The sequence below is a fragment of the Callospermophilus lateralis genome, unplaced genomic scaffold, assembly GCF_048772815.1.
Source record: "Callospermophilus lateralis isolate mCalLat2 unplaced genomic scaffold, mCalLat2.hap1 Scaffold_190, whole genome shotgun sequence".
Lineage (NCBI taxonomy): Eukaryota > Metazoa > Chordata > Mammalia > Rodentia > Sciuridae > Callospermophilus > Callospermophilus lateralis.
The window spans coordinates 633,708-657,452 of NW_027512918.1; the positions used below are offsets into that span (position 1 = coordinate 633,708).

Here is a 23,745-nt window from a genome sequence, read left to right on the forward strand (position 1 = left end):
AAGAAATATAGGAAATTAGTATTTGCTTCTTAGATAATGGCTTTTGCCATTTATATTAGTGACCTTTTGAACAAATCAGATTTTTCTTAACGACTCAATGATATTGTCCTATAATGTGACTTCTTTGAAGCTTGGGATGAATGAAGTAGAGCCTTAGAAGAAACAGAGCACGGACAAGTTTATCAAACTTGACTTAAAATTGTGACTAACTAGAGAATATTTTATTTTTGCCTATTTGTCACATAAAAATCAATCATCTCACTTTCAAAGGCCAATTGTAGCCCTAAGTCCTTCTATCTTTGTTTCTAAACACTGCTAAATGTTCTTAGCTGTTGTGTTCCTGATTGCCTTATAATTCTAACTCTGTGCTGTGTTTTCTATCCTTGTGCAATCTTTACTGGGTAGAGTTTAAGAGCTGCCCAACTGGTGGATATTGAGCTCTCCCCTGTCAGTGCTTTGAGAATGACCATAGCTGAGGTATATCGGGGTATGGGTCAAGGGTGGGAGGGATGGAATGTCTGGGGTTGCATGTTAATGAAGGGTGGGACCTGGTGTGTGACTGAGTCATAATTGTCTATATACAGGGCCCCTGAATGCATCAGCAGTAGCTTTCTGATTTTCCCTTATAACCTAGGAATTTCCTTTACTTTGTATAGTAAATTGATTGAGCTTCTCATTTTTCCTTTTGTCTGAAACACCTTAGTTTTCCCAACAGGAGTGTGGGAAGAACCCAAGAGCTAATCTTGGCTGTAATAAAGAAGGAACTGTATCCTAAGAAGGAAAAGAGATTTGCCCAGAGTCATGTGGGAAATGAATGACACATAGCTGTTTTGATTGCAGTTCTAATGCTCTTTCTGTTATGCTGTTGTTTCCTGAAAAAAATGTTGGAAACTTAGAAGCCATTAATTTTTTTTCATAATAGAAAACAATAAATACCTGTGGTTTTATAAAAATCCTTATAATGATTTTGAAAACGTTAACTATAAAATATTTTATGTATAATTTTTGTTGTTATAAATTAAGCATTCTTATTGCTTACAAAAAACAAATTTACAAGGTTGGGGATATAGCTAAGTGGTAAAGTGCTTGCCTTGCATGTCAATTCCCAGTGCCAATAAATAAGTAAACAAACAATCAAATTCCCAAGCAAGTATTTTTACTCAGTATGGACCAGTATTTTTCCTTATGGGAATGGAGCCATTGTTTACTTGCTTCTCAGGTTTTACTTCTTGGAGCTGGTAGCACAAAGCTTGGCATGAAGTGAAGAGAATACAAGTCAGTGTCCATTAACTCATTTTTTCTGCCAGCTGAATCTTGGACATGTAGGAAGTACCACTCACCTCTATCTTCAGTGTGTTTCTGAAATTGCTCTTGTTGGTTTTGTTTTGAAACATATCTCAGTTCAACAAACACTGAACCCCTACTGTATGTTCCAGTCACTCAACTAAATGCTAAGGATAGCTATGACATGCTGAACTATAGACCTCAGGCTAGATGAGCTTTCTGTCTTTTCATAAGTTTATTGAGGCATATTTACATATCCTATAATTCACCCATTTCAAGTGTGTTCAATGATTTTTAATGAATTTACCAAATTATGTTTCATCATCATAAATAAGTTCTAGAATATTTTCATGATCCTGATATGATCCTGCATGTCTATTTATTGTTAATCCACATCACCCCTCCCAGATACAGGCAACCACTCTTTCTAGTTTTATTCTTTTTAGATTTGCTTTTTCTAAATTAAATCATACAATATGTGTAGTCTCTTATGCTTTGCTGCTGTCATTTAACATAATGTTTTCGAGATTCATCCATGTTGTAGAATGCAGCAGTATGTTTTGTTCCTTTTTATTGCTGAATAGTATTCCATCATATGAGTATACCACATTTTGTTTATCTGTTTATCTATTCATCAGTTTGAATATTTAGGTTGTTTCTCACTTTTGCTCTTATGAATAGTGCTACTATGTTAATTGCTATGCCAGTCTTTGTATGAATGTGTTTTCATTTCTCTTGGGTTACTGGGTCATAGTAAATTCCTGATTAAGTGTTTAGCAAACTGCCAAACCATTTGCAAGAGTAACTGCAGAATTTCATATTTCCATCAGTATTGGGTAAGGGTTCTCATTTCTCCACATCTCCACCAATATTGATTGTTATTTGTAGTTTGTTTTTTTTTTCCCATTTAACACTCCACTATTGAGCTTCTTCCCCCCACCAGCCCTGTCTCTTTGGTTATAGCCTTGTTCGTGGTTGTGAAATATCTCATGGTAGTTTTTATTTGCATTTGCCTATGACTAATATTGTTGAATGTTTCATGAGCTGATTAGCCATTTATATATCTACTTTGGGAAATGTCTATTCAAAACTTTTTTGTTCATTTTTTTTATTGGATTGTTTGGATTAGATTTTTGAAGATGAATTGAGATTTATCTTATAGAAATTGAGGAATAATATGTCAGGAAGTTAAGACAGCAATTGAAAACAAACAAACAAAAAAAAATAGGTGGCATTCATTGAACATTTATTTTATGCTAGACATTTTTCTAATTACATGACCTATATTAAATCATATAATCCTCATGACAGCCCTATGTCTTAGGTGCTGTTTTTCATCTCCCCTAATCAGGGTCCCTCAACTAGAAATTTTATAGCTAAAACATTTGTAAGTATACGACCTATTCCTGAGATGGCAAATAGTCTTGGGATGAAAGAGAAACTGAAAATCCCATAGGCATATGTTGCAACCAGATTTTATGTTTGGTAATTCTATATACATTGTTAGATGGAGAACTATGGAATATTTTCAAGTAGGACAAAATATGATGAGATCCATTGCAGAAGTAGGACAGTATTGTTCTTTATCAAAATTTGAATTAAGACTATGTAGTTGCTAATATTTTCTCTAAATTTTGGTAAGATACATGTAGGAAAGTCATAGGATGTTTAACGTTACTACTGTAATAAAATATAACTTATTATCATATACTGTGTTAAAACTTAAAGAGAAAAAGTTTTCAGATAATCCACTTCAAATTGCAGTGTTCTACAAAAGTTCAAAACATCCAACTAAAAACATATAGTCACAGTATTAGCATAGGAATTTATTTAAGGCTTGGAATTATTATGCCTTTTATTTCCGACTGATAGAATTCCCTTTCATGTTATCTTAATATATGATTAATCATAAGATGATTACAAGTAACAGTGACCAAAGGAAAGTGTTGTTTGATGTGACCTAGTAGCTATCTTGTGGTTAATATTGAAAGGAACTAGCCAGGCATGGTGGCACATACCTATAATCCCAGTGGTTTAGGAGGCTGAGGCAGGAGGATCAAGAGTTCAAAGCCAGCCTCAGCAACTTAGCAAGGGCCTAAGCAACTCAGGTAGACCTGTCTCTAAATAAAATACAAAAAAACCCCACCAAAACCTGGAGATATGGTTCAGTGGTTAAGCACCGCTGGGTTCAATGGAGATATGGTTCAGTGGTTAAGCACCGCTGGGTTCAATCCTTGGTCCCCTCAGTCAACCCCCCCCCCCAAAAAAAATAATAATATTGAAAGGAGGTTTTCTTGTCTATTGTCTATATTTCCATATTGTGTTATTGATTTCTAAAGTATCCTTTCTTTATACCTCATTACCATTTATCAGATGATAGTAACAAGTCAAAAATTCTTTAAAAAAAATGAGCAGAGTACATCTTTCTTTGCAGAAATGAGTTTTTAATGCAAAATTATTCTGAGGAGGATATGAAATGTATCCTAAAACACCTCCCTAAATAACAGGTATTCTGTTTAGAATTGACAAGTACATTGATTAGAATATCAGTGTTGAAGAGTCCTTCAGCTGTCACACAGGTCATACTGGTGTTAGATATTCATACAGGTATTATACAAGAACAAGTCCTAGGTCTTAGTATCTAAAACTAGCTGTTTATATTATATATTTTAAAATTTTTTGATTTATTCTCCTTGTATATAAAATGACTATTTTATTGGGTATGAAATTAAACTTTTGACTCAATGCCTGGCACATAGTGGTAGGTAAAGAGCTAGATGGATCTTTATGTTTTTCCTTTTTGTTTTAGGTTTTGCCCCTCATTGCTTCAGGAAATATCAAAATATCAAATATAGATGATACTACAAAGATTACAAAATCTTGCAGTACTTAACTTCCTTTTTAAACTGATTACTGCAAGTCCCGTGGGACTTCTGTTCTCTTATTGTATTACCCAAAGTAAATCTTATTAACCTCTTTCTTAGCATTTTATAAGCCTGAAAGGCAATAGCTGACAGTTACCTCCCTATGACCTGCACTTTTCAGCATCTCTGTCCTGCATACGTGCCCACCTTCTGTTTGCAAAACCAGTAACATAAGTCCTTCAAAGTGTTTCTCACATCCTATGAAAAAGCACAAGGTCAACCAGGGATAGGAAAAAATATGGGAAACACACGTCTATAAAACTTGGATAAGTATGATCTATAGAGGCAGCAAAACAATGAAATGTTCTCTCAAGATTCCTGGTGGGAATGAGAAAACCCTTTCCTCTTTTCTTTCCTTGAATTGTAATTAACAAGATCTTCAGAGATAATGGTAGCAAAAGGGCTGACATAAAATTTCTGATACATGGTATTTTCCTGTTATTCTGGCCACCATTTCAGATATTTAACTCTGCCTTCCTCTAGATTAACAGTTACATTAAGTAAAAAGTCCACTTGCTTGAGGACATCTGCATATTTAAGGTTTGCTTAAGTGGAGCTTTTTTGTTTTGTTTTGTTTTGTTTAGTGATGCTGAAGATTGAACCCAGGGCTTTTAAATGTAAGGCAAGCACTCTACCAACTGAGCTATATCCCTAAACCTTAAGTGGAGCTTTTTATGCATTTATTAAAATTAAATATTTAACAAGAATTTCCCTTGTCTATAAAGGACCATATTGGGCTAATGTATCCTGTAGCAAATTTACCTGGAAATTCTGTTACGTAAGCCAGGTGTACTGGTGAACACCTATAATCCTTGCCAGGCTAAGGAGGCAGGAGGTTCGCAAGTTGAAGGCCAGCCTGGGCAACTTAAAGAGACCCTGTCTCAAAATAAAATTTTAAAAAAGGGTTTTAGGTATAGCTCAGAAATAGAATGCTCCTGGGTTCAATTCCCAGTACCAAAAGGGGAAAAAAATCTCAAGTTATGGGTAGCTCTTTCCACTGGTGGTAATTTTGTATTTATATAGCAATGTCTCATAAACAGGAAAGATGATGATAGAGATTCTGTGGAAAATCTCCCCATTCAGGAATTAGGTGCCAGGTATATGTGGCAGGTGGCATCCAAAACTGAAAAGCTGCAGCTAAAGACATGAGCACTACTTTGTAGAATCAGCAGTGTTGACAGGTAGGCATTCAGTAGGGGTTGTTCTCATTTCTTCAGCCTTCCAGAAAGGGTTTATTTGATTCTCATAGAAAGCCTACCATCTATGTGATAGGCCCTCTGCTGGATTAGTCACCTTCACCTTTCTCCTGAATTAGTTCCTTCTCTAAGCATCCAGAGAGCTTTCAATAGATGCCTTGGTGATGTATTGACGTACAGGGTTTGGGGATTTTGTGTGTGCGTCTCTGTGTGTGTATTGGTTTATATTGAGTATTGAACCCTAAGGCACTTCGCCATTGAACTATACCCTCAGCTCTCCTTTTTTATTTTTTATTTTGAGATAGGGTCTCACTAAGTTGCTTGAACTTATAATCCTCCTGCCTCAGCCTCTCGAGTCACTGAGATTTCAGGGATATAATTTTTGCTTAGATTTGCCCTTGCTATTCTAGCTGCTCTGACCTAAGAGAATGGTACTCCTTTATCAGAGTTCTCATCAGCCTTAATGGAATTGTACTGTACATCCTTTTAACCAGTTGTCCAGTCTTCCAGAATTGCCTCAAGACTCAGACCACAACATTAATTCTCTAGTTTATTCACCTGAAAGACTAGGCACACAATCCAATTATGCAGTTGAACTGCCACTTTTCTCTGCAGTGAAGGTGCTACTGTCCCAGCTTGATCAGAATAAGCTTAAGACATGTCTTTGACAGTACACTGCTCCACCTCCTCTCCAAGGTGTGTGTAAGGTTTAAAATATGTGACTTTAGGTTTTACAGACTCTTACCAAAAAAGGCTTTGGGCCAAATCTGTTTCAAAATTCAAAAATTTTCAGAAGCAATCCCTGTACCATCATTACACACTGAATAGGACATGAGGAAGCACCTGATGATCAAACAACACAGTATTTTTTGCAGTAAAACATTTCAATATTCATACCAAGTTAAATGAATAAAAGCCTATAAATAACATCTCCTTAGTTCAAGACTAACTCACTTTGCTTCAAATGAGTTCTAAACTTAAAAAAAAAGAAGATCTTTGTGATTTTCAGAGCATTTTGAATTCCAGAATTATAGATTCTGAACCTATTATTGCATTCCAAGCACAAACCTACAGAGATCCAGGTCTTTTTACTTTTTTTCCCCTTTTTCTTGAGATGGGCATTTCACTCTGTTCCCTATGTTGCCCTGGCTGGTCCAGGACTCATAGAGTCATGCTGTCCTCCTGCCTCAACTTCCTGAGTAGCAGGGACTACAGGAGTGTACCAGCATTCCTGACAAAAGGGACCTCTTGAGAATAAATAAAAATTAACTTAAATAAAAATTAACTTAATTGAATATATTAGAAAACATCAAAAAGAATTAGTGGATTGGGCTGTAATGCCAGCAATTCAGGAAGCTGAAACAGGAAGATTGAAAGTTCAAGTTCAGCTTCAACAACATAATAAGACTGTCTCAAAATAAAAATAAAAAGGACTGGGGATGTATCTCAGTGGTAGCATCCCTGGGTTCAATCCCTAGTACTAAAAACAAAAACAAAAAAAAATTTAAAATAAGAATAAGACGGATTGATATTAACTTGATAATATCCACCAATGAACTGAAAAATACAATTAGTACACACACTTTGAGTGAAGGTTAATGAGGGCTGGGGATGTAACTCAGTGGTAAAGTACTTGCCTTAAATGAGGATAAATGAGATTGTTCCTGGTACAACAACCCTAATTTTATCTTTTTTCGAAATTTGGTTCGAAAAATAGTATTTTACTGTGCTAGTGGTTTTCATTCGTCACTTTTTCTCTTTCAAATGAACACATTTTGGGTACAGATTTGAAAAGTAAGGACTCTGTTTCCTCTGTGAAATCAGCATTCTCTCCCAGCTCACTTTGTCATCCTATACAGGTACTCAGATATCTGTCTGAACCTTCTGTGCCCTTATAGTAACTTTAAAATGAATTTAAATTAAGCTGGTACAATGGCAAATGCCTATAATCCCACCTACTCAGGAGATTGAGGCAGGAGAACCACAAGTTCAAGGCCAATTTAGCAAGACCTTGTCTCAAAAAATAAAAAGAAATAAGGATATAGCTCAATGGTAGAACAACCCTGGGTTCAGTCCCAAATAAAAGGAATGGAGGGAGAGGATGGGAATGAATCTTGAGAGGTGTCTGAGGACAAAATAGTTGAGATGTGTTAAAATTGATTTTTCATAAGTACTAGAATGTTAATTTCCTTTATTTAGTTCTTTAAAATTATTTAATTTATAATTTTTAAAGATCTTAATATTTTATTCTAAATAGACTGGAAATTTTTAAAAACTTAACATTGCTAGTTTTTAAAGCCTTCTCAAACTTATTTGAACCAGTTCGGGTTTTTTTGTTTTGTTTTGTTTTCCTCAAGGAAAATTAAATCAGTTAAATGTCTTATCTCTAATTAAAAACCTTTCCAAAGTTTCATTCAAAGGAAACTCATATTTTAGCAGCGTCTTTTTAATATTATTGTCTCTGTGTTATTAATATTAGTACTAACCAAATAGTACAATCAGTGACAAAGTATAAGCATATATGGACAGCATGGAATCTGAGCCAGCAGGGTCTCAATACAGGCTCTAGACCCACTGCTTAGTGGTTGAGTGGCTTTAGGGAAAAAACAACCCTTTCTTCTCTTCCTTCTTTCCCCTCTCCTCTTCCCCCCTCCCCACTCACTGTTTTGAGACAGGGTCTTACTAAATTGCCCACACTGGCCTCTAACTTGTGATCCTCCTACCTTAGCTTCCCAAGTAGCTGGGATTACAGACATGTACCATCATGCCCAACGGATACATAACCTTTTCTGAGCTTAGATTTCTATACTGATAAGTTGAAAATAATAATTTCTGTGTATTAGGATTGTTTTGAGAACTAAATGAAATTATGTAGGGGCTGGGGATGTGGCTCAAGTGGTAGCACGCTCGTCTGGCATGCGTGCGGCCCGGGATAGATCCTCAGCACCACATACCAACAAAGATGTTGTGTCGCCGATAACTAAAAAATAAATAAATAAATATTTTTTTTAAAAAAGAAATATGTAAAGTTTCACAGAGATTAAAGAATCAGTAAATGGTAACCTTGTTTTCAAAGTTATCATAACTTTATAGTGTTCTGATTATAAAACATGAAAAGAAAGTTTTTACCCAAAGTATACAAGAGTCAAAACATTATATTGTTTCCCTCATTGCTAGATTTTAAGGTTTTCTTTCTACTGCAATATGAACTTCCACTTTAACTTAAAGTAGGAATAAACATGCATACATTCTCTTTTTAAAATATCATATCATATGCCATAAAGTTTAAAATGAAAAAACAATGTTTCCACCCAAATTCTCAACATTCAAAGTAATCATTGGTAAAATTATATAGATATGGATACACAAGTTCATATAAATAGATTTATACTAACCAAACTTGAATTTAATCTCTAGCACTCATTAAATTCCAAATAAATTTATATTTCAGGAATATTATTAAATTTTTATTGGGACCCTTTTGCTCTTTGATTAGGCTAAACTCCCAGATAATGCTAGGAAGATATCTGGAGCTCAGAGCAATAGCATTATTTTTTTTTATTCTTTATTTTTTGGTACTAGGAATTGAACTCAGGGGCACTTAACCACTGAGCCATATCCCCAGATTTTTTTTTTTTTGTATTTTATTTAGAGACAGTGTCTCACTGAGTTGTTTAGGGCCTTGCTAAATTGCTGAGGCTGGCTTTGAACTCGCTATCCTACTGTCTCAGCCTCCCAAGCTGCTGGGATTATAGGCTGCACCACTGCACCCTCCTACAGTAGCATTATGAACATAATTTTTTTATTACATGCTTTTTGAGACTGTTATCCAGAGAACATTATTCTCTCTGGCCAAAAATGATCCTACTTATTCTAAAATTTATTGCTGGGTTGCTGACAACCTGAGATTCCATCTCCGGACATGTTGATTTATAAGTAAGGAAACTAAGGCCTGGAGAGGCGGGCTTAAGTTAGCCAGGGTGACACATAAATGTATTTTAGATTTCAATGACTGCTTCTTTTTTTTTTTCTTTTTTTTTTTAATTAATTTTTATTGTAGGTTGTTCAAAACATTACATAGTTCTTGATATATCATATTTCACACTTTGATTCAAGTGGGATATGAACTCCCATTTTTACCCCATATACAGATTGCAGAATCACATCAGTTGCACAACCATTGATTTACATATTGCCTTTCTGGAATCTGTTGTATTCTGCTGCCTTTCCTATCCTCTACTATCCCCCCTCCCCCCTCCCCTCCCCTCTTCTCTCTCTACCCCCTCTACTGTAATTCATTTCTCCCCCTTATATTTTCCCTCCTTTCCCCTCACTTCCTCTTGTATGTAATTTTGTATACCCCTGAGGGTCTCCTTCCATTTACATGCAATTTCCCTTCTCTCTCCCTTTCCCTCCCACCTCTCATCCCTGTTTAATGTTAATCTTCTTCTCATGCTCTCCTTCCCTACTCTGTTCTTAGTTACTCTCCTTATATCAAAGAAGACATTTGGCATTTGTTTTTAAGGGATTGGCTAGCTTCACTTAGCATAATCTGCTCTAATGCCATCCATTTCCCTCCAAATTCTATGATTTTGTCATTTCTTAATGCAGAGTAATACTCCATTGTGTATAAATGCCACATTTTTTTTATCCATTCGTCTATTGAAGGGCATCTAGGTTGGTTCCACAGTCTTGCTATTGTGAATTGTGCTGCTATGAACATGGATGTAGCAGTGTCCCTATAGTGTGCTCTTTTTAGGTCTTTAGGGAATAGACCGAGTAGTGGAATAGCTGGATCAAATGGTGGTTCCATTCCGAGCTTTCCAAGAAATCTCCATACTGCTTTCCAAATTGGCCGCACCAATTTGCAGTCCCACCAGCAATGTACAAGAGTACCCTTTTCCCCACATCCTCGCCAGCACTTGTTGCTGTTTGACTTCCTAATGGCTGCCAATCTTACTGGAGTGAGATGGTATCTTAGGGTGGTTTTGATTTGCATTTCTCTGACTGCTAGGGATGGTGAGCATTTTTTCATATACTTGTTGATTGATTGTATGTCCTCCTCTGAGAAATTTCTGTTCAGGTCCTTGGCCCATTTGTTGATTGGGTTATTCGTTATCTCATTGTCTAATTTTTTTAGTTCTTTGTATATTCTGGATATTAGGGCTCTGTCTGAAGTGTGAGGAGTAAAGATTTGTTCCCAGGATGTAGGCTCCCTATTAACCTCTCTTATTGTTTCTTTTGCTGAGAAAAAACTTTTTAGTTTGAGTAAGTCCCATTTGTTGATTCTAGTTATTAACTGTTGTGCTATGGGTGTCCTATTGAGGAATTTGGAGCCCAACCCCACAGTATGTAGATCATAGCCAACTTTTTCTTCTATCAGACGCCATGTCTCTGATTTGATATCAAGTTCCTTGATCCACTTTGAGTTAACTTTTGTGCATGGCGAGAGAAAGGGATTCAGTTTCATTTTGTTGCATATGGATTTCCAGTTTTCCCAACACCATTTGTTGAAGATGCTATCCTTCTTCCATTTCATGCTTTTAGCCCCTTTATCAAATATAAGATAGTTGTAGTTTTGTGGATTGGTTTCTGTGTCCTCTATTCTGTACCATTGGTCCACCTGCCTGTTTTGGTACCAGTACCATGCTGTTTTTGTTACTATTGCTCTGTAGTATAGTTTGAAGTCTGGTATAGCTATACCGCCTGATTCACATTTCCTGCTTAGAATTGTTTTTGCTATTCTGGGTCTTTTATTTTTCCATATGAATTTCATGATTGCTTTCTCTATTTCTACAAGAAATGCCGTTGGGATTTTGATTGGCATTGCATTAAACCTATAGAGAACTTTTGGTAATATCGCCATTTTGATGATGTTACTTCTACCTATCCATGAACAGGGTATATTTTTCCATCTTCTAAGATCTTCTTCTATTTCTCTCTTTAGGGTTCTGTAGTTTTCATTGTATAAGTCTTTCACCTCTTTTGTTAGGTTGATTCCCAAGTATTTTATTTTCTTTGAGGATATTGTGAATGGGGTGGTTGTCCTCATTTACATTTCAGAGGATTTGTTGCTGATATACAGGAATGCCTTTGATTTATGCGTGTTGATTTTATAGCCTGCCACTTTGCTGAATTCATTTATTAGCTCTAATAGTTTCTTTGTAGACCCTTTTGGGTCTTCTAGGTATAGAATCATGTCATCTGCAAATAGTGATAATTTGAGTTCTTCTTTTCCTATTTTTATGCCTTTAATTTCTTTCGTCTGTCTAATTGCTCTGGCCAGTGATTCGAGAACTATGTTGAACAGAAGTGGTGAGAGAGGGCATCCCTGTCTTGTTCCAGATTTTAGAGGGAATGCCTTCAGTTTTTCTCCATTCAGAATGATGCTAGCCTGAGGCTTAGCATAGATTGCTTTTACACTGTTGAGGTATGTTCCTGTTATCCCTAGTTTTTCTAGAGTTTTGAACATAAAGGGATGTTGTACTTTGTCGAATGCTTTTTCCGCATCTATCGAGATGACCATATGGTTCTTATTTTTAAGCCTGTTGATGTGGTGAATAACATTTATTGATTTCCGTATATTGAACCAACCTTGCATCCCAGGGATAAATCCTACCTGATCATGATGCACAATTTTTTTGATATGTTTTTGTATCCGGTTCGCCAGAAGTTTATTGAGGATTTTTGCATCTAGGTTCATTAGAGATATTGGTCTGTAGTTTTCTTTCTTTGAAGTGTCTTTGTCTGGTTTAGGAATCAGGGTGATGTTGGCCTCATAGAATGAATTTGGAAGTTCTCCCTCTTTTTCTATTTCCTGAAATTGCTTGAAAAGTATTGGTGTTAATTCCTCTTTAAAGGTTTTGAAAAACTCTGCTGTATACCCATCCGGTCCTAGGCTTTTCTTAGTTGGTAGTCTTTTGATGGTATCTTCTATTTCCTCAATTGATATTGGTCTGTTTAGGTTGTCAATATCCTCCTGACTCAATCTGGGCAAATCATATGACTTAAGAAATTTATCGATGCCTTCACTATCTTCTATTTTATTGGAGTATAAGGATTCAAAATAATTTCTGATAATCTTCTGTATTTCTGAAGTGTCTGTTGTGATATTGCCTTTTTCATCCCGTATGCTGGTAATTTGAGTTCTCTCTCTTCTTCTCTTTGTTAGCATGGCTAAGGGTCTGTCGATTTTATTTATTTTTTCAAAGAACCAACTTTTAGTTTTGTCAATTTTTTCAATTGTTTCTTTCGTTTCGATTTCATTAATTTCAGCTCTGATTTTAATTATTTCTTGTCTTCTACTTCTTTTGCTGTTGTTTTGCTCTTCTTTTTCTAGGATTTTGAGTTGAAGTATTAGATCATTTATTTGTTGGTTTTTTCTTTTTTTAAGGAATGAACTCCAAGCAATAAATTTTCCTCTTAGAACTGCTTTCAATGTGTCCCATAGATTCCGATATGTTGTGTCTGTGTTTTCATTTATCTCTAATAATTTTTTAATTTCCTCCTTGATGTCCTCTATAACCCATTGATCATTCAGTAACCTATTGTTCATTCTCCAAGTGATGCATGATTTTTCCTTACTTCTTTTATCGTTGATTTTCAATTTCATTCCATTATGATCAGATAATATGCATGGTATTATCTCTACTCCTTTATATTGTCTAAAAGTTGCCCTGTGACATAATATATGATCTATTTTTGAGAAGGATCCATGTGCTGCTGAGAAAAAAGTGTAACTGCTTGATGTTGGGTGGTATATTCTATATATGTCAATTAAGTCTAGGTTATTAATTGTGTTATTGAGCTCTATAGTTTCCTTATTCAACTTTTGTTTGGAAGATCTGTCCAGTGGTGAGAGAGGTGTGTTGAAGTCTCCCATGATTATTGTATGGTGGTCTATTAGACTCTTGAACTTGAGAAGAGTTTGTTTGATGAACATAGCTGCACCATTGTTTTGGGCATATATATTTATGATTGTTATGTCTTGTTGGCGTATGGTTCCCTTGAGAAGTATGTAGTGTCCCTCTTCATCCCTTTTGATTAACTTTGGCTTGAAATCTATTTTATTTGAAATGAGTATGGACACTCCTGCTTGTTTCCGAAGTCCATATGAGTGATATGATTTTTCCCAACCTTTCACCTTCAGTCTATGTATGTCTTTTCCTATCAAATGCGTCTCCTGAAGGCAGCATATTGTTGGGTCTTGTTTAGTGATCCATTCTGCTAGCCTGTGTCTCTTAATTGGTGAGTTTAAGCCATTAACATTTAGAGTTATTATTGAGATATGGGTTGTTCTTCCAGCCATATTTGTTTATTTATGTTACTAAACATGGTTTGTTTTCCTCTTTGATTATTCCCCCCCACCTTTACTGTACTACCTCCCGCTGTTGGTTTTCATTGATATTTTCCATTTCCTCTTCCTGTAATATTTTGCCGAGGATGTTTTGAAGAGATGGTTTTCTAGCTGCAAATTCTTTTAACTTTTGTTTATCATGGAAGGTTTTAATTTCATCTTCCATCCTGAAGCTTAATTTCACGGGATACTCAATTCTTGGTTGGAACCCCTTTTCTTTCAGTGTTTGAAATATGTTATTCCAGGATCTTCTAGCTTTCAGAGTCTGTGTTGAAAGATCAGCTGTTATCCTGATTGGTTTACCCCTAAATGTAATCTGCTTCCTTTCTCTTGTAGCTTTTAAAATTCTCTCCTTATTCTGTATGTTGGGCATCTTCATTATAATGTGTCTAGGTGTGGATCTCTTATGATTTTGCACATTCGGCGTCCTGTAGGCTTCTAGGATTTGGGATTCTGTCTCATTCTTCAAGTCTGAGAAGTTTTCTCGTATTATTTCGTTGAATAGATTGCTCATTCCTTTGGTTTGGACCTCAATACCTTCCTGTATCCCCATGATCCTTAAGTTGGGTCTCTTTATGTTATCCCATATTTCTTGAATGTTCTGCTCATGGTTTCTTAACAGCTTTGCTGAGCTGTCTATGTTCTTCTCCAGTTGAAATACTTTGTCTTCATTGTCTGATGTTCTATCTTCTAAGTGTTCTACTCTGCTGGTAGTATTCTCAATTGAGTTTTTAAGTTGGTTTATTGTTTCCTGCATTTCCAGGATTTCTGTTTGTTTTTTATAACCTCTATCTCCCTGTATAATTGATCTTTTGCTTCTTGGATTTGTTTATGTAATTTATTGTCGAAGTGGTCGAAGTGGTCTTTCATTGTCTGATTTTGCTGTCTAATGTCTTCCTTGAGACTCCAGATCATCTGAAGCATGTATATCCTGAATTCTTTATCTGACATTCCATCTGCTGCAGATATTACCTCTTCTAAAGTTGAGTTGACCTGCATTGCTTGTGGTCCTTTCTTTCCTTGTCTTTTCATACTGATCGCGTTTCTTTCTGCTTGGTGAAATTGTTGTGTTATTGATTTTTCCCCCTATATATTTATATTTCTCTTGTATAGCTGCAAAGTCTCCCTTGCAGGCTTTGGCGGTGGCTCTGCCCCTCCTCCAATTGAGGCAATGTGCCTTCCACGCCAGGAGGCCGCTGTACCTGTACTTTCGATGGGCCTGTTCTTTCGGTGGTCACAGGTCCGCCTACCTTGCAGGCGTGAGCAGCGGCTTTGCCCCTCCGCTGGCCACTAGGCCTGTTCTGTCTGTCGGTTGCAGATCTGTCTACCTAAAAGGCGCTGGTGGCGGCTCTGCCCCTCCCCCGACCGGGGCGATGTATCTGGCGGGCCACAGGGCCTGTTTTGTCAGTGGTCACGGTTCCGCCTGCCTTGCACACGCGTGGAGCAGCTGTTTCATTAGTGCCTGGGCACACTCTCCTTGTTTGCCTCCCTCAGGCCCTAAGTTTGTAGAGCTTGGGGCTGAGAACCCCCAGCAAATTTGCTTACCTTCTGGTAGCCACGCCCCCGTATCTGGTGCAAGAGACCTCAGTTGTCAGCACTGGTGGGAGCTGTAGCTGGGAGACCCGCGCCGCGCGGCTCCCGCCGGCTCCTGCGTCAGCGCCGCCTCAGCTCCCGCCGGTTCCCGTGCCGCTGCCGCGGTTCCCGCCAGCTCCGGCCGGCTCCCTCGCCGCTCCTTCTAATTTAGAATCCGCTGGGAAGGAATCTCTTTGGCCGATCTTTGGTGACTTCCCCTCTCTGCTATGGCGGGCCCCTGGCTCCTTGCAGGAGTGACCGAAGGGAGAGGTGGAACTGGCTTGTCTCTGGTCTGACACAATCTCTGGTTTTAGATCCCTGTTCGCTAATTCATAGAGGCTTGGTTAGATTTCCTTTCCACCCTCTCAAGGGGGGAGCCCTTTCCCGGGTGGGCAGGGCCGTTAGCAGAGCCGGAAGGGCACGTGCCTTTTGTCGGGCCAGGCGGGGACCCTTCTGGCTGCGCTGGGCCGCCGGGGGCACCCACAGAGCCAGGCAGATGGCGCCCGCGTGGCTAAGAGCCGGGCGGGGTGACCCTTCGCAGAGCGGGCGGGCCGCCAGGAGTGCCGGGATGGTGGGAGCTGTCTGCCGGCCGGGCAGGGACCCTTCTCGACGAGCAGGGCCGCTGGGGGCGGTTGTAAAGCCGGGCGGCTGCAGCCTCGTGGCTAAGAACCAGGCGGGCGGGGTGGCTGTTTGCAGAGCAAGAGCGGAATGGCGGGAGCTGTCTGCCGGCAGGGCGGGGACCCTTCTCGCCGAGCAGGGCCGCCGGGGTCGCTTGTAAAGCCAGGTGGCTGCAGCCGAGTGGCTAAGACCCAGGCGGACGGGGTGGCTGTTTGCAGGGCAAGAGCGGGACCGCCAGGGTAGCCGGGATGGCGGAAACTGTCTGTTGGCCGGGCAGGGACCCTTCTCAATGAGCAGGGCCGCTGGGGGCGCTTGTAAAGCCGGGCGGCTGCAGCCTCGTGGTTAAGAACCAGGCGGGCGGGGTGGCTGTTTGCAGAGCAAGAGCGGAATGGCGGGAGCTGTCTGCCGGCAGGGCGGGGACCCTTCTCGCCGAGCAGGGCCGCCGGGGGCGCTTGTAAAGCCAGGTGGCTGCAGCCACGTGGCTAAGACCCAGGCGGGCGGGGTGGCTGTTTGCAGGGCAAGAGCGGGGCCGCCAAGGTAGCCGGGATGGTGGAAACTGTCTGTCGGCCAGGCAGGGACCCTTCTCGATGAGCAGGGCCGCCGGGGGCGCTTGTAAAGCTGGGCGGCTGCAGCCTCGTGGCTAAGAACCAGGCGGGCGGGGTGGCTGTTTGCAGAGCAAGAGCAGGATGGCTGGAGCTGTCTGCCAGCCTGGCGGGGACCCTTCTCGCCGAGCAGGGCCGCCGGGGGCGCTTGTAAAGCCGGGTGGCTGCAGCCGCGTGGCTAAGACCCAGGCGGGCGGGGTGGCTGTTTGCAGGGCAAGAGCGGGACCGCCAGGGTAGCCGGGATGGCGGAAGCTGTCTGTCGGCCGGGCAGGGACCCTTCTCGCCGAGCAGGGTCGCCGGGGGCGCTTGTAAAGCCGGGCGGCTGCAGCCTCGTGGCTAAGAACCAGGCAGGCGGGGTGGCTGTTTGCAGAACAAGAGCGGAATGGCGGGAGCTGTCTGCCGGCAGGGCGGGGACCCTTCTCGCCGAGCAGGGCCGCCGGGGGTGCTTGTAAAGCCGGGTGGCTGCAGCCGCGTGGCTAAGAACCAGGCGGGCGGGGTGGCTGTTTGCAGAACAAGAGTGGAATGGCGGGAGCTGTCTGCCGGTCGGGCGGGGACCCTTCTCTCTGAGCAGGGCCGCTGGGGGCCGCTTGTAAAGCCGGGTGACTGCAGCCGCGTGGCTAAGAACCAGCCGGGTGGGGTGGCTGTTCGCCGAGCGAGAGCAGGGCCGCCAGGGTAGCCGGGATGGCGGGAGCTGTCTGCTGGCCGGGCTGGGACCCTTCTGCCGCGCTGCTCTGGGCCGCCTGCCGCTTGCAGAAGCGGCGGGTGGCCGCGGGATTGGACTCTGAGCCCGCACTGCCGGTCAAGTTTCACTTGTCTGGGGCAAACTGTCACGTCTAATAAACTTACTAATTCTCAGCAGGTCTCCTTTCAACGGAATTTTGCTAGAAGATCCTCAGTAGGTAGAATGTAGCTGTTTTAATTGGTGTTTCTGATCCCGTTAATGTGGAGATATTGAAAGTGCAGCTTCCTCGCCGGCCACCATGTTGGATCCTCCTTCCAATGACTGCTTCTTAAAATATCTAATAAGTTCCATAAAGTAAGAGTTTGCAGAAGTCACTAAATTTGGAGATTCAGATTTATTCCTTCTTTATTCATGTTTGAATGGATTTTAGAATGCAAATTTAAACATACAGCAGATTATATTAGATGACCTTTAATTGGATGAGTGGAGAAAAGATGTCAATTCTAAAGTCAGCTCTGAGAACCTGTGCTAAAATTCGTGGCACTCAATAAATTAGTTCTCTTTCTCCCCTCTTCATTCTGTTCTTACCCACATAGAATAATTTTGTCTCTCATCAGTCAGAAACTCATTCTAATAAAGTAAGTTTGTTCTTTTGTCTCTAAAGGCACAGTCCTAATAATCTAGTACCCTGGCCCTCACTTTGGAATCAGGGCATTCAGTTATATATGCATAACTAGCATTTACTAAGGACATTCCTGTGTTTGTGTTAGGTCCCAAACTAGGTGAAACACTGCTCAGGCCCTCAGATTGCCTAAGAGCAAACTGAAGCCAGTGCAGCACTGGCATGGCTTGATGTTGGCCTGATAGTGGAGACTCAGTGACTTCTAACAAACTAAAATCAATTAATATAATGGGTATAGTCAAAGTAAAAGAGCCCCTTAGTCATCTAGAGAAGTCAGGGAAGATTTCCTGAAAAGGTAGCACTTGAAATGAGACTAGGAGTTTGTTTATGAACAACACAATAAATAAATAAATAGGAAAACTATTCCAGCCAAAGGAAATAGAACTCAAAAGCACAGGCTTGTATTTAGATTGACATTTATTTTGCAGCAAAAGAACAACGTGCTTCTGAAACGTTTTTACTAATATCTCATGATTTCTAAAATTATTCTATTTCTGAACATCTCAAGAATCAAATTTAGTTGACCCTCCTTTACGTTAATAGAATTTGTAAACTGACACCTAACCTTTTATAGCATCCCTCTTCAAGTTCTAATTTGTTTGTGTGTGTCTGTGCATGTGCTACTGTTATTCTGAGATTATATGTATGCTTCTTTACAAATAAGCAAATTGAGTAAGTGAGCTTTTCCAGAGCTAGGCTATAGTGCTATCTGTTATTTAATTATTTAATTCTCATATTCTGCTTCAAAAAGATACCAATGTTCTTTAAATTAGGTGATTCATGTCTCTTATATGTTACCATTCTTTTATATATTTCAAATACATTTTTAAAAGAATAAAGGGAAAATATTTAAAAAATGAACTAAAAATTAAATTAGTCATCATTTAAAAAGAAGCAGTCACCTGCAGCTCCTTCACTATAATCAACCACTGTAAATATGACCACTCTAAAAGATAGTGATAGGGCTGAGGTTATAGCTCAGTGGTAGAGTGTTTGCTTCTCACTTGTGAGGCACTGGGTTTGATCCTCAGCACCACATAAAAATAAATAAAGATATTATGTCCATCTTTAAAAAAAATAGTGATCTACATTATAGCCTGACTGATAGGATTTGGGGGATGATTGGGGGAGTTCCGGGGATTGAACTCAGGAGCACTTGACCACTGAGCCACATCCCCAGCCCTATATCGTATTTTATTTAGAGACAGCATCTCTCTGAGTTGGTTCGTACCTCACTGTTGCTGAGGTTGGCTTTGAACTTGGAATCCTCCTTTCAAAGCCGTCTGATTCTCTGGGATTACCATGTGCCTGGATGGTAGGATTTTTGATAGTGACGATGGCTGAGAATATTGCTCTGTGTGTTGTTTAGCACCCTGGACTGTGTTTGCTTTGTATAATATTTTTATTTTATTAAGATATACGTTATAAAGAGCTTTCACATGTCTTCTGTGACCTGACTTCAGAATTTATGAAAAGATTAAATTGCAAGTGAGTCTCTAAAATTCTTTCCATTTCATTATATCTCTTTTTATTCTAAAAATCCTCTTTGGACAATTCATATTTAGGAACTTATTTTCTTAGCTAGACACAGTGAAACATGCCTGTAATCCCAGTGGCTCGGGAGGCTTGGGGCAGGAGGACTGTGAATTGAAAGCCAGCCTCAGTAATTTAGCAAGGCCCTAAGCAACTAAGTGAGACCCTGTCTCAAAATAAAAAGGACTGGGGATGTGGCTTAGTGGTTAAATACCCCTGTGTTCAATACTCAGTATCAAAAAATAATTTTTTTTTCTTGCCAAAAACAGTAACACACACCTTTAATCCCAGCTACTCAGAAGGCTGAGGCTGACCTCAAACTTGGGATCCTCCTGCCTCAGCTTCCACAGTTGCTGGCATTATAGGTGTGTGCCACTATACTCAGTATGTCTTGTTTTTTAAGTGCTAAATGAAGGCCCTTTGGTCTAACTACTGAGTATAATAGTTGCAATCAGAATAACAATATTTTTCTCTCTGTTCTCTCTTGTGTTGTAGAGTCGACAATTAGAATCAGAAACTGGGACCACAGAGGAGCACAGTCTAAATAAAGAGGCTAGGAAATGGGCCACACGTGTGGCACGTGAGCACAAAAATATTGTTCATCAACAATGGGTAAGTGTAGTAGAATCCTGGCCACATTCAGCTTAAGCCAAGTGTCAGACCCATTTAAGGAGCTAAATTTTATTAATGTGAAAAGCACCCATATATGTTTTTTTTGTTCTTTCTCAAACTCAACAATATAGTCTTATCTATTTATCTTAAAAATTCTGTAAACCTTGTAGCAGCAACACATTAATTCACCTGTTTGCCATAAAAGTGCCTAAGAAAGACTAGTGATGGTGTATTACAGTTTGTTGGCCGGGGGAAGAGGCATACATATGATAAATTAAAGTAGACTTTCATCTCTCAAGACAAGTTTTTTTGAAGACACAGTTGTAAATTCCATGAAAATATATTTTCAAGACTAAACTCCAAGTGCAAAGAAATTATTTTAAATATGGTATTTTTTTTAGTTTGATTTTTAGTATCTAGATCCTCTTTCTTTGACTTCACGTCCAACTTCTTAAAAGAATTGTCCACACTTACACATCCTGACCTCCCTCCTACTTTTCAGCTCATTGTGTTTAAGCTTTGCCTTGCTTACCTTCTGATCATTCCTTTCCTTCTAAATTTATCATAATCACCAGTGATGTCTGTTGCAAGATCCAAAGTGGACACTTGATCTCTCGTTTTTCTTAACCAATCAAGTTTCATCATAACTAACAACACCCTTCTTCTTAAAACACTCTTCAGCCCTCTGTAACTCAGCATTGTTCCAGTTTTCCCTCTTCCTCTTCAGCCTGTCTAGATTCTTTCATGGGTTGCTCTTTCTCTATCCAATGGTTAAATATTTAAATTCCTTAGATTCCTGAACTAGGCTGTCTTTTTTTTTTTTAACTCTTTACTCTCCCTATGGTCCATCTCATACACTGCTATTTTTTCACTTTCAAACTAATCATAAACTAATATTTTCAACATTGGGCCTTGCTTGCTGCTGTATCCCATGTATTTTTTTTGCCTACTTTGACATCTTATTTCACTTGTCTCACAGGAGACAATGTTTTGGGTTTTTGGGGTTTGTTGTTGTTGTTTGCTTTTTGTGGGTTTTTCTTGTTGTTGTTGTTTTGGTTTTGGTTTTTTGATTATTAAACTGGGAATTGGACCCAAGAGTGCTTTACCACTGAATTGCATTCCCAAACCTTATTTTATTTTATTTATTTATTGGGTACCTGGGATTGAACCCAGGAGCACTTAATCACTGAGCCACATCCCCAACCCTCTTTTTTATATTTTATTTAGAGACAGGGTTTTGCTCAGTTGCTGAGGCCAATGTTGAACTCACCATCCTCCTTATTTTAGCCTCCTGAGCCACTGGGATTACAGGTGTGTGCCACCACACCCAGCTTTGTGTCTTATTTTAAAATAGGTTCTCACTGTGTTGCTGACAGTCTTGTTAAGTTGCCGAGACTGGCCTCAAACTTGGATCTTCCTGCCTTAGCCTCCTGAGTCACAGGATTACAGTCATCCGCCACCATACCCAGCTTAAAAAAATTTAAAAAGCATTTTTTTAATAATGTCTTTCAGGGGCTGGGGATGTGGCCCAAGCGGTAGCGCGCTCGCCTGGCATGCGTGCGTCCCGGGTTTGGTCCTCAGCACCACATACAAAGATGTTGTGTATGCCAAAAACTGAAAAATAAATATTGAAATTCTTTCTCCCTCCCTCTCTCTCTCTCTAAAAAAAAAATAAAAAGGATTTATTAAAAAAAAAATAATGTCTTTCAGTGTTCTGGGTATTGGTAGTCTCAACTTGGCAGTTATCACTTTATAATAATCAGATAATGGCCAGTGCTGGTGTCATCTCATGTGAAATAACTGGTTCTTTTTTTTTAAAGAGAAAGAGAGAGAGAATTTTTAATATTTATTTTCTTTTTAGTTTTCGGCGGACACAACGTCTTAATTTGTACGTGGTGCTGAGGATCGAACTCAGTGTCGCGCGTATGCCAGGCGAGCGTGGTACTGCTTGAGCCCCATCCCCAGCCCCCAAAATAACTGGTTCTTAGGCTGGGAAGATCTAAACAGTTGGGAACCAGAATGCTAGGGCTTCTTACACACTTCTGTCTCTGTGTGGTCTCTCCACATGATCTCTCCAACATGGTGGCTTCAGGTTGGCTATACTGCTTACATGGTAGCACAAAGCCCCAAAGATATAAGTTCCAAGAGTGAGAAAATAAAACCTGTGTATTCTTTTGACCTAGCCTCAGAAACATCATTGGGATTGTTGAATCATATTTTATTGAGACAATCACAAAGGCCTGTCCATAGTTCAAGGAGGTAGGACATACACTCTACTTCTTGGTGGAGAAGTAACGAAGTTGGAAAAACATGCAGAATGAGAAATGTAGTAACAACTTTTTGAAAAACATAGTCTTCCACAGTATACCTTATGGTTAAAAGTTATAATTAAAACTTCACATACCTCTGACATGCAAAATACACTCACTTCTTATCCCCCAAAGCCTGGGATTTTGGGTTTTTTTTTTTTTTTTTTTTTGCTAAAATCTGTCCACAATTAATAAAAATTGTAAGCCAAGAGCTAAAGCTCAGTAAGCCTGAGGCAGGTAAAACACAAAGAAAATCACACCACAGTGCATCATAGTCAGCTTTAAAATACAAAAAATGTTTAACAGTTGTCAGGCGTGGTTATATACACCTATAATCCCAACTACTCAGGAGGCTGGGGAGGAGGCAATCACAAGTTCAAGACCTGCCTGGACAACTTATTGAGACTATTTAACAAAAAAAAGGTTGGGGATGTAGCTCTGTAGTAGTAGTCCCCAGGTTCCATCCTAGTATGAGATATTGGGATGGGGGGTGGTGGTAATTGATTGTCCATAATGAAAAATCAAAAATGTTTCCTTCAAGATCAAGAACAAGCTAAGAATGTTCACTTTCACCATGTTTACTCAACATAGGAGTTCTAGAGCAGTTATAGCAAAGTTGCCATAGCAGTTATAGCAAAGTTGCAGGATGCAAAATAAAAGCAAAAAAATCAGTTGCATTTCTAAATAACAATGAGCACTGCAAAAAGGAAATTAATACATCTCCAGTACCACAGCAACAATAAAAAAAGGAAATTAAGAAAGCAATTTCATTTCTAGTAACACCAAAAAGAAAATATCAAGAAGGTAAAAGACTTGTACACTGGGAACTACAAAAACATTGATGATAGATTAAAGAGGGCATAAGTAAATGGAAAGACAGTTCATGTTCATTAAGTGAAGGTATTGATAAGATGACAGTTACTCCCAGAATGATGTCCAGATTCCATGTAATTCCTATCAAAATCCCATTGGGAATATATCCAGTATTCATGGAACTGAAGGCAGATATTGTTTGGGGTTTGTTTTATGGGGGCTTCTTTTCATGTGTTTGTTTTGTTTTGTTTTGTTTGTTACTGGAGATTGAACCCAAAGGCATTTTGCCTCTGAGACACATCCACAGCCCTTTTTCTTTATTTCGAGACAGGGTCTCATTAAGTTGCTGAGGCTGGATTTGAACTTGTAATACTCATGCCTCAACCTCCCAGATAGCTGCAGATATTGTTAAATGGCACTTAATACCAAAATGTTCTTCAAATTCAATGTAGTTCCCTTCAAAATCTGAACAGTGTTATTTACAATAAAAGACAAAGCCATTCTAAAATTCATATGAGATCTCAAGAGACCCCAAATAGCCAAAATAGTCATGAAAAATAAT

General features: G+C 39.4%; 1 pseudogene; it reads left to right on the forward strand.

The window, feature by feature from the left end:
- Positions 1-23,745, forward strand: part of LOC143390013 (F-BAR and double SH3 domains protein 2-like) — a 145,718-nt pseudogene that overhangs the window by 70,129 nt on the left and 51,844 nt on the right.